This window comes from Castor canadensis, chromosome 2 (genome assembly GCF_047511655.1).
Source record: "Castor canadensis chromosome 2, mCasCan1.hap1v2, whole genome shotgun sequence".
In the NCBI taxonomy this organism is placed as follows: domain Eukaryota; kingdom Metazoa; phylum Chordata; class Mammalia; order Rodentia; family Castoridae; genus Castor; species Castor canadensis.
In genome coordinates, this window is record NC_133387.1 from 65,012,195 (window position 1) to 65,023,357 (window position 11,163).

The following is an 11,163-nucleotide window of genomic DNA, read 5'->3' on the forward strand; positions in this document are numbered from 1 at the left end:
CTATTTGCTTTGGGATTTGCTTGTTCTTGCTTTTCTAAGAATTTGAGATGTCTCATTAGGTCATTGATTTGGGATCTTTCAGTCTTTTTAATATATGCACACATGGCTATAAACTTTCCTCTCAGGACTGCCTTTGCTGTATCCCATAGGTTCCGGTAACTTGTGTTTTCATTTTCATTGACTTCCAGGAACTTTTTAATTTCCTCTTTTATTTCATCAATGACCAATTATTCATTAAGCCCAGATGGCTTGGAAAGACGCAGACCACAAGGTGAGCTAAGTGGTACACGGTACTCCCACAAACAACCCTGGGCCAGAACAGCGTAGCCCCCTGGACAGACTGACCCCACCCAGGGAAAAAAGAGAAACTGAGTAATAATCAATAAGAACAATAAAGACACGTAGCAAAGAGGGTGGGGCGCACTGAGTGCTGAAGATGGGGGGAGGGGAATCCTTCCCAGAACTGTAAATAAAAAAGCTGGTCCTGGCCAGAGAGGCTCCGAAGGGAGTGGGGGCGCATGCCCAGCAACCAGGAGCAGGAAAGTTTGTGAGAGTGGTGGAGGGAGGAAAACTCCATAGGAGAAGGGGGAAGATCCACTTCCCATGTGAGCTGTAAACAAACACGCAGGGCAGAGAAAGGGGGTGCAGTGTCACCTCCCCCAGTGTGCTTGGAAAGGGGAAAGCTTGTAGCAGCAGCTCTCACACAGGAGAACTCTGAGTAAACAAGGCCTCCGGTGCCAGGGGAGTGCTAAGCTCACCCCTGAGATCTGCATAAATAACACCTCCAGCAACAGCAGGCTGACAGCAGCAGGCAGGCAAGCCACAGCTGCAGATAGCCATCCACAGAACTGTCTCCAGACTCTTTTTTTTCTCTCACCCTACCTTTGATGAGAAAACAACCGAACTACACTTGCATGCTGAAAAATGTACTGAAACTGCATTGCATTTGAACTTGGGACAATTTGTGGGTTGTTTTTTTTTTTTTTTGTGCAGTTTTGACTACTTTATGCATCCCCTTTGATGAGACAACTACAGAACAACATCTGAGGCACCATCTCCATGATTGGAGGCTGAGATGGACACCAAAATTATTAAGACTGAAACTTCATTGCATTTGAATATGGAGGTTTTTTTTATTTTCTATTTTTCAGTTTGATTTATTTTATTTTATATATATTTTTTCTTTCATTTACTTATTTTTTATTTTTATTCTTATCTTTGTTCTTTTTATTTTCATTTTCAATCCTCTCTCTGTGTCTCTAATGCCTTTTCAGCTTATGGTTGATTAGTACACTGTCTCTCCCTGTTTATATCTTTGAAACTTCTTTTGTTTGTTTTTTTGTTTTGTTTTTTTCTTTCTACTTGATTATTTGTTTTTTCTTTTTCCTTTAACTTTTTTTCTTTCCATCCCCTCTCACCCTTCCATTCTAAATATCACTAGTGCTATTCTTATAAGACAGAAAATACTAAATTGCACATAGTACAGGGACAATAACCACACCAAGGGCAATGATGGGAAGACAGAAAAAACAGGGAAACAAGTTTCCCCACAGCAAAAAATTAGTACAGGAACCAGAGGGAAATGAAGAAAACAGATACTCAGATCCAGACTCCAACAAAATGAAGATAAACTATGCCAAAGAACCCAATGAAGCCCACAAGAATAATTTAAAAGAAGACATACTACAAGTACTCAATGAGAATTTTATAGAGATGATACTGGATATGGTCAACCAAAATGTACAGGAGACACTCAAGAAATTTCAAGACAACAAAATAGAGAATTTGAAAAAGCAAAAGAAGAAACAAAAGAAACCATAGATGCACTGTATAAACACCAAACTGAAACAAAGAACATGATTAATAAAGAGATAAATGAACTCAGGAAAAAAATAGACAACATTATAGAGGAAACCAGCCAGGATATGGAAAACCTCAGAAAAAAGAACGAAACAGAATTGCAAAACAAAACGGAATGCCAATCCAGCAGAATAGAACAAACAGAAGACAGAATCTCAGAAATTGAAGATGAAATGGTAATTAAAGGAAAAACCAAAGAACTATTAGTTAAACAACTCAAGACCTGTGAAAAGAAAATGCAGGAACTTACTGACTCCATCAAAAGACCAAACTTGAGAATCATGGGCATTGAAGAAGGAAAAGAAGTGCAAGCAAAGGGAATGCGCAATATATTCAACAAAATAATAACAGAAAATTTCCCAAATCTAGAGAAATCTATTCCCATACAGATGCAAGACACCTCCAGGACACCAAACAGACCAGATCAAAATAGCACTACCCCACAACATATCATCATAAAAACAACAAGTTCAGAAACTAAGGAAAGAATATTGACGGCTGTAAGAGAGAAAAAACAAGTAACATACAAAGGTAAACCCATCAAAATCACAGCAGACTTCTCAACAGAAATGTTAAAAGCAAGAAGAGCATGGGGTGAGATCTTTTGGTCACTGAATGAAAATAACTCCAACCCCAGGATACTCTACCCAGCAAAGCTATCATTCAAAATAGATGGAGGAATGAAAGTCTTCCATGATAAGCAGAAACTAAAACAATATGTGACCACAAAGCCACCACTATAAAAGATTCTGCAAGGGATTCTGCACACAGAAAGTGAAACCCAACATAACCATGAAAGGACAGGCAGCACCAAACTACAGGAAAAGAAAAAGCAAGAAAGTAGAGAGTAACCTCAACCTAGGTACACACAATCAAATCTTCAATCAACTAAGACAACTAAATGACAGCAATCACCACATAGCTATCAGTACTAACACTTAATGTTAATGGACTTAATTCACCCATCAAAAGGCATCACTTGACAAAATGGATTAAAAAGGAAGATCCAACAATTTGTTGCTTACAGGAGACCCATGTCACCAACAGAAATAAGCATAGGCTTAGTATGAAAGGCTGGAAGAAGATTTACCAAGACAATGGCTCCCGAGAACAAGCAGGAGTAGCAATACTTATCTCTGACAAAGTAGACTTCAAACCTACATTGATGAAATGAGATAAAGAAGGACATTCCATACTAATAAAAGGGGAAAAAGACCAAAAGGAAATAATAATTACCAACCTATATGCACCTAATGTCATCGCACCCAATTTCATCAAGCATACCCTGAAAGACCTACAAGCGGTTATGAGAGACGTTAACACCCCATTATCATTAATAGATAGGTCATCCAAACAAAAAATCAATAAAGAAATCCAAGATCTAAAATATACAATAGATCAAATGGGCCTATTTGATGTGTACAGAACATTTCATCCAACTTCTACACAATATACATTCTTCTCAGCAGCCCATGGAACCTTCTCCAAAATAGATCATATCTTAGGGCACAAAGCAAGCCTCAGCAAATATAAGAAATTAGAAATTATACCATGCACACTCTCTGATCACAATGCAATAAAACTAGAACTCAACAAAAAAATTAAGACAAAAAACTTTCAAACAGCTGGAAACTGAATAACTCATTACTTAATGAACAATGGGTCATCGATGAAATAAAAGAGGAAATTAAAAAGTTCCTGGAAGTCAATGAAAATGAAAACACAACCTACCGGAACCTATGGGACACAGCAAAGGCAGTCCTGAGAGGAAAGTTTATAGCCATGAGTGCATATATTAAAAAGACTGAAAGATCCCAAATCAATGACCTAATGAGACATCTCAAACTCCTAGAAAAACAGGAACAAGAAAATCCCAAAACAAATAGAAGGAGAGAAATAATAGAAATAAGAGCTGAAATCAACGAAATAGAAACCAAAAAAGCCATACAAAGAATTAAAGAAACAAAAAGTTGATTCTTTGAAAAAATAAACAAGATCGATAGACCCCTGGCAAACCTGACTAAAATGAGGAGAGAAAAACCCAAATTAGTAGAATCAGGAATGCTAAAGGGGAGATAACAACAAACACCATGGAAGTCCAGGAAATCATCAGAGACTACTTCAAGAACCTGTATTCAAATAAATTCGAAAAGAAATGGATAGATTTCTAGATACATATGATCTTCCAAAACTGAACCAAGAGGATATTAATCACCTGAATAGATCTATAACACAAAATGAAATTGAAGCAGCAATCAAGAGTCTCCCCAAAAAGAAAAGTCCAGAACCTGATGGATTCTCTGCTGAGTTCTATCAGACCTTTAAAGAAGAACTGATACCAACCCTCCTTAAACTGTTCCATGAAATAGAAAGGGAAGGAAAACTGCCTAACACATTTTATGAAGCCAGTATTACACTTATCCCAAAACCAGGCAAAAACACCTCCAAAAAGGAGAACTATAGGCCAATCTCCTTAATGAACATTGATGCAAAAATCCTCAACAAAATAATGGCAAACCGAATTCAACAATACATCAAAAAGATTATTCACCACGACCAAGTAGGCTTCATCCCAGGAATGCAGGGGTGGTTCAACATACAAAAATCAAAAAACGTAATAAAGTACTTAACAGAAGCAAAGACAAAAACCACATGATCATCTGAATAGATACAGAAAAAGCCTTTGATAAGATCCAACACCATTTCATGATAAAAGCTCTAAGAAAACTAGGAATAGAAGGAAAGTTCCTCAACATTATAAAAGCTATATATGACAAACCTACAGCCAGCATTGTACTTAACGGAGAAAAACTGAAACCATTCCCTCTAAAATCAGGAACCAGACAAGGATGCCCACTATCTCCACTCCTATTCAACATAGTACTGGAATTCCTAGCCAGAGCAATTAGGCAAGAAGAAGGAATAAAAGGAATACAAATAGGTAAAGAAACTGTCAAAATATCCCTATTTGCAGACGACATGATCCTATACCTTAAAGACCCAAAAAACTCTACTCAGAAGCTTCTAGACATCATCAATAGCTATAGCAAGGTATCAGGATATAAAATCGACATAGAAAAATCATTAGCATTTCTATACACTAATAATGAACAAACTGAAAAAGACTATATGAAAACAATTCCATCTACAATAGCCTCAAAAAAAATCAAATACCTAGGTATAAACCTAACACAAGATGTGAATGACCTCTACAAGGAAAACTATGAACTTCTGAAGAAAGAGATTGAGGAAGACTATAGAAAGTGGAGAGATCTCCCATGCTCATGGATTGGTAGAATCAACATAGTAAAAATGTCTATACTCCCCAAAGTAATCTACATGTTTAATGCAATTCCCATCAAAATTCCAATGACATTCATTAAAGAGATTGAAAAATCTATTGACTAAATCTAGATAGGAACCTGATGAATAAAGCAGTCTATGCCGATCAGCCTCTTAGAGCACAGAGTGAAAGAGGTTAAGAAGTAATCTGCAGGGACACAGTGGCCTCAATGCCAATTCACAAATAACAGGAGCAGGATTTTGAGGAAAGGAAATAACGTTTATTCGTCAAAGAGGGGATACCTCTCAAAGTTCTGTCGTTCCACACTTAGAGAAAATTTCCACTTTTTAAAGGGGAGTTGAGGGCCCGGGTTTGACCATGTGAGAAAGGCACATCCCTGAGTGGCTGCTGGCCGTGGATCTCCAGGTGTCACCTCATCTCAGAAGCTGTAGGTCTCAGTAGGCAGGTTGACTTTCTGGTGGTCAGAGAGAAGGGGTAGAAGACCGCCTTTAATTGAAGAGTCAAGACTTTTTAACCTTGGGCTGTCCAGCATGTAGACAAAGAGGGGGAAAGTGTCAGTTTGATTAACAAGCGGAATAAACTGGCCAGCATACAAGCTGGCTACACCACAAGTTTTTCCCTTTAGTAATCCCGGTTACATTTTCCCCAATGCCAATTTATTCCTTGAGTTTCTATGGCAAAGAGGCCTTGCAATCATCTAACAGCTTTCTTCCCTTCATTAATTTGTGGACCCAAGAGAAGAGTCAATGCTCCTCAGCAAAAGCAGCTTTTAAGACCCTGTTACATAACTAAGCACTTTTTTGTTTCATTTTATGGTATTTCTAAGATAACTAGGCTCTTTTAAAATAAAAATGGTACTTACTATATTATTCCTTTAAATAGTGATCAACATAGCAATCTATCCTTCCATCTATCCATCTACCTTTCTAGACAAATATATGCACAAAAAAGATATCTAGAATGTTACTCTAAAGTTAATGGTGATAATTTTTGGATTGTGGAATTTGTAGTATCTTTAAAAATTGAGATATACTTTACATACCATAAAAATTTACTCTTTTAACCTGGCAGAGTGGCACAAGTATATAATCACAGTACTCAGAAGGCTGAGGTAGGAGGATCGTGAGTTACAGGCCACCCTGGCTGGCTGGACGATAGTGAGTTTGAGCCCATCCTGGGCTATTCAGCAAGGTCCTTCCTCAAAGCCAAATAAAATAAAATAAATAATCAAAACATCCAAACTCTGAAGCATTTTGAGCACAGACATAATGTTACAAGTGAAAAATTCTACACATGACCTCATGTGACAGGTCACAGTCAAAATGCAAGTGCACTAAAATATCATATAAAAATTACCATCAGGCTATGTATAAGATGTATGTGAAATATAAATTAATTTTGTGTTTAGAGTTGGGTCCCATCCTAAGTTATTTTGTTGTGCAAATACTCCAAAATTCAAAACAAAAATCTGAAATCTGAAACACTGCTGGTCCCAAGCATTTTGGATAGGAGATACTTAACATGTACTCAGTGGTGCTTATTATATTCATTGCAATCATCAGCATTATCTAGGTTTAATAGATTTTCATCACTCCCCTAAAGAAATCTCATCTCCACTAGCAGTTGATTTCCTGTTCCTCCCTGCCCTCACTTCCAGGAACCATTGATCTTCTTGCTGTCACTATGAATTCCCCATTCTGGTCTTTCTATATAAACAGAGTTATATAGTATGAAACCTTTTATGACTGGCTTCTCTCCTAGAATAATGTTTTCAAAATTGATCCATATCATCCATTTTTATTGCTTTATAGATAATTCTACATTTGTTTATCCATTCACCAGTTAATACGCATTTTGGTTGTTTGAACTTTTAGGCTAATATGAATGATGCTGTTATGAACATTTGGGTTTAAGTTTTTGTGTAAATATCTGTTCTCAGTTTTTGGATGTATAACTAAGACTGTAATGGCTGGGACAAGGGATTTTCCATAGCAGTTACTACAATGTAACATTCTCACCAGTACTGAGGGTTGTAATTTCTGCACATCCTTGTCAATACCTGCCTCTTTGTTACTTGTCTGTCCTTTTCATTGTAGCTATCTTATTATGATTTTGATTTGCATTTGTCTGCTGGCTAATGATGTCGAACATATTTTCATGTGTTTATTGACTGTTTTGTATAGTGTTTAGAGAAATGTGTATCCAAATCCTCTCTCCAATTTTTTGGAAATAGATTTATGAAGATGTGATTTACATGTCATATAACTCACTGTTGTACAGTTCAATGGCTTTCAGTATATCCAAAGAGTTGTGCAACTCTTACCACTAATTTCAGAACAGTTTCAAACCTCAAAGCAAACCACAATACAACTTGTCAACTGCCAATCTTCCCAAGTGCCTGACTGCTGGGCCACCACTGGTTCTTTTTTCCTGGACATGTCATAAAAGGAATCATAGAACACGTGTTCTTTTTTTGTTTTGAAAAACTGGCTTCTTTCACTTCACATAATGCATTCAGTGTTCATCCATGTTGTGACCTGTAACCAGTCTTTCCATTTTCTTGCTTAATAATATTCCTTTATATCAAAATGCCAAATTTTGCTTATCCATTCATTAGTTGATGGACATGTGCCAGGATTGCAGAGGTCCTTGACCCTAAAGGGTTCAGGGAAGAAATGAACAGACAAGACACATATCTAGAGGGCCAGAAGGCTAATGACCAACTGGCAAAATTTTATTTTTCTCAGCAAGCTTTACATAAAAGAGGAAGAGACTTAAACATCAAAAACACTCTGACCTAATTACAAACTTTCTGTTTTTGCAACCCTGCATTCTTACTGCCATTGTCCTTGACTAAGTATAAGCTTCTTTTTAGTCAAGGGAAACCACTTAGCGTTCCTTCCCACCATGATAGAGACATGGTGCACCTGCGGATTCCGACCTTGTCAGAATGCTGCTAAGCCACAGAGACCTTATCAGACTGTGGCTTTTGGTTCCCAACATCTCCTCTTTTTTATATTTTTTTAATTGAACATGGTGAAGGTCCACTTTTAATTTGAAGAGCTGGTACATGCCAATTTGGCAGATGACTGGAAATAAACATAGCATAAGTAAAATTAGAAGAGCCATTTCAAGCATAATCCAAGATGAGTGTCTTAATATGTTAAAGAGGTTAAATACTTGTAATGCATCCAGCAGTCTATTTGCTACTCTCCCTGGGTGGATAATGGGCAGTTTGCTATTTTGGGTATCCAAGATTTCTTTATGCAAAGCCATCAAGTCTATTCTTAAATCTGTATGGGACCAAACTCCCTGTAGATGACATTTGATGCATTTCCAATCCCAATGAATCACTGTAAGACTTCGAGGTAATGCATATCCATTGGAAAGATGCATGACACCTTAATGATGCTTGTTTTTTGTTTTTTAATATATGAAGTAGGATTTATAAGAGAGAAAGGAAAGGCTACAGTTAGAAAAGAGTAGCAGAGCCCAGAAATCAGTAGCTCCCTGCTCAGGTGAAGGCTGGGGTTTTTATGGATGTCCCAGCTCTGAGTTAGGTGGATTTTTTTTTATTGGCCATGGATTTCCGGGGTTTTTTAGGTGAACTGGTTTGGTTTGTACCTTTATTGGGGGAGGGGAAACAATCTAGAGAGCATTTTGTTCATTAGCCCTGTGGCAGATCTATCAGACCCTGTATCTTTTTTAGGATGTAGAAATGTAGTTTATAACTCCCTCCTGGGGTGCAGGAAGGTAGGCTTATGACTCCTTAGGATGTAGGAATGATTTGGCTCTCCAGGGCGGATGGGATACCCATTTATCTGACTTAGGTTATCAGACCCAACAAATCCCCCCTCTGAGGCACGCATGCAACTGCTGTTGGGGAGAGGGGCCATGACTCATCTAGCTACTTCATGCTGACAATGGGGCATCAGGAAGATAGGGGTAGGGGATACTTGTCTCAGGGATTGACCTCTGTAGTCTCCAGGGGCCCCCAATAGAATGGGATGGAGGGCTCATTTGTAGGCAGAGGTAAGTATTTTTTACCAAGAGCTGGAGTTTGATCCATTGGACCTGTTGAGATATGAATCTGCAGAGAGCGTTTATAATACAAGGCCCAAATAGGAGTATTAGCAGGAGCATAAAAAACGGTCTGGCAAGGGCTGCATTTCTAGGCATCCAGATTTTGTAAAATCCTGTAACTCCCAAGAAAGCTCTAAGTTGCTTTATGGTATGGGGGAGTGGGAAATGGAGGATTGGGTGGATTTGCTCATGACTCAGAGAGTGAGCCTGTCCCTTTAAGACCACACCTAGGTAGGTGACTCATGGAGTGAGCCTGTGTCTTTAAGACCACACCTAGAGCAGTGGTCAGGTATCTCTGTCCTCCTTCTCTCCTCACCTGAGAACATGCTAGCACCCCATGGAAGATTCGATGGACATGGACATGAGCCCTATGAGCCCCAGAACTACCTTTCCAGGTTGTGAACTAAAGGCCGACAAAGATTATCACTTTAAGGTGGATAACAATGAAAATGAGCACCAGTTATCACTGAGAATGGTCAGTTTAGGCACTGGTGCCAAGAATGAGCTGCACATCGTGGAAGCAGAGGCAATGAATTATGAGGGCAGTCCAATTAAAGTGACACTGGCAACCCTGAAAATGTCTGTACAGCCAACGGTTTCTGTTGAAGTCTTTGAAATTACACCACCTGTGGTCTTGAGGTTGAAGTGTGGCTCAGGGCCTGTGCATATCAGCGGCCAGCACTTAGTAGCTGTGGAGGAAGACGCAGAGTCAGAAGATGACAAGGAAGATGTGAAACTCCTGAGCGTGTCTGGGAAGCGGTCAGCTCCTGGAGGTGGTAGCAAGGTTCCACAGAAAAAAAGTAAAACTTGCTGCTGATGAAAATTACCATGATGAGGATGAAGGTGATGACAATGATGATGATGATGATGATGATGATGAGTTTGATGAGGATGAAGCTGAAGGGAAGGCTCCAGTGAAATAATCTATATGAGATACTCCAGCCAAGAATGCACAAAAATCAAACCAGAATGGAAAAGACTCAGAACCATTAACACCAAGATCAAAAGGTAAAGAATCCTTCAAAAAGCAGGAAAAAACTCCTAAAACAACAAAAGAACCTAGTTCTGTAGAAGACAAAAATGCAAGCAAGTATAGAAAAAGGTGGCTCTCTTCCTAAGGTGGAAGCCAAGCTCATCAACTATGTCAAGAACTGCTTCTGGATGACAGGCCAGGAGGCTATTCAAGATCTCTGGCAGTGGAGGAAGCTTCTTTAAGAAAAAATAGTTGAAACAGTTTGTTGAAATTTAATCTTATTTCATTTACATAAGAGTTGACATCAGGCTTTCCTTCTTATAATGCAAAGTGAGAACTTTCCTCCCATGTATGACAAATGTTGTCCAGGTTCCATTGCCAAGAATGTGTTGACCAAAATGCTTGTTTAGTTTTTAAAGATGGAGCTTCACCCTTGCTTGGTGTAAGTGTGTATGGAATGTTATGCTAGGATGTAGTGGTGGTCAGACATGGAGATGGTGGGAGACCAATACATGTGAATTAAACTCCATATTTTAATAAAGCAAAAAAAAAAAAAAGACCACACCTAGGAAGGTGACCTGTGGGAGACATAATTGAGCTTTTTTCTTAGAGGTTCTGTATCCCCGGGAGACCAGAAAGTTTAAAAGAGACTCAGTCGCACCGTAGATGAGGGGCTCTGTGGCTTTGCACAGAAGTAAGTCATCAATATATTAAACAAAGGTGGCCTCTGGGTAGTGCCAATCTATTAAGCCTCTGGTTAGGGCTTGTCCAAAAAGATGAGGGCTGTAACTTTCATAAGAATTTTAAATTTAAATAAAATTATTTTTTCAATTAGCCTTATTTTTATTATATAGATCCATGTAGAAAGGCAATTTTAAACTGTTTTTATACAATAAGTATAAATATAAATATACTTTATGCAATAAGTGTAACTATAAAGACA

The 11,163-nt window shown here is 38.4% G+C and overlaps 1 pseudogene; it reads left to right on the forward strand.

Annotated features, from left to right (window-relative positions):
* The first annotated feature begins 9,584 nt into the window (after window positions 1-9,584).
* On the forward strand, window positions 9,585-10,462 carry LOC109677901 (nucleophosmin-like; annotated as a pseudogene).
* The last annotated feature ends 701 nt before the right edge of the window (window positions 10,463-11,163 follow it).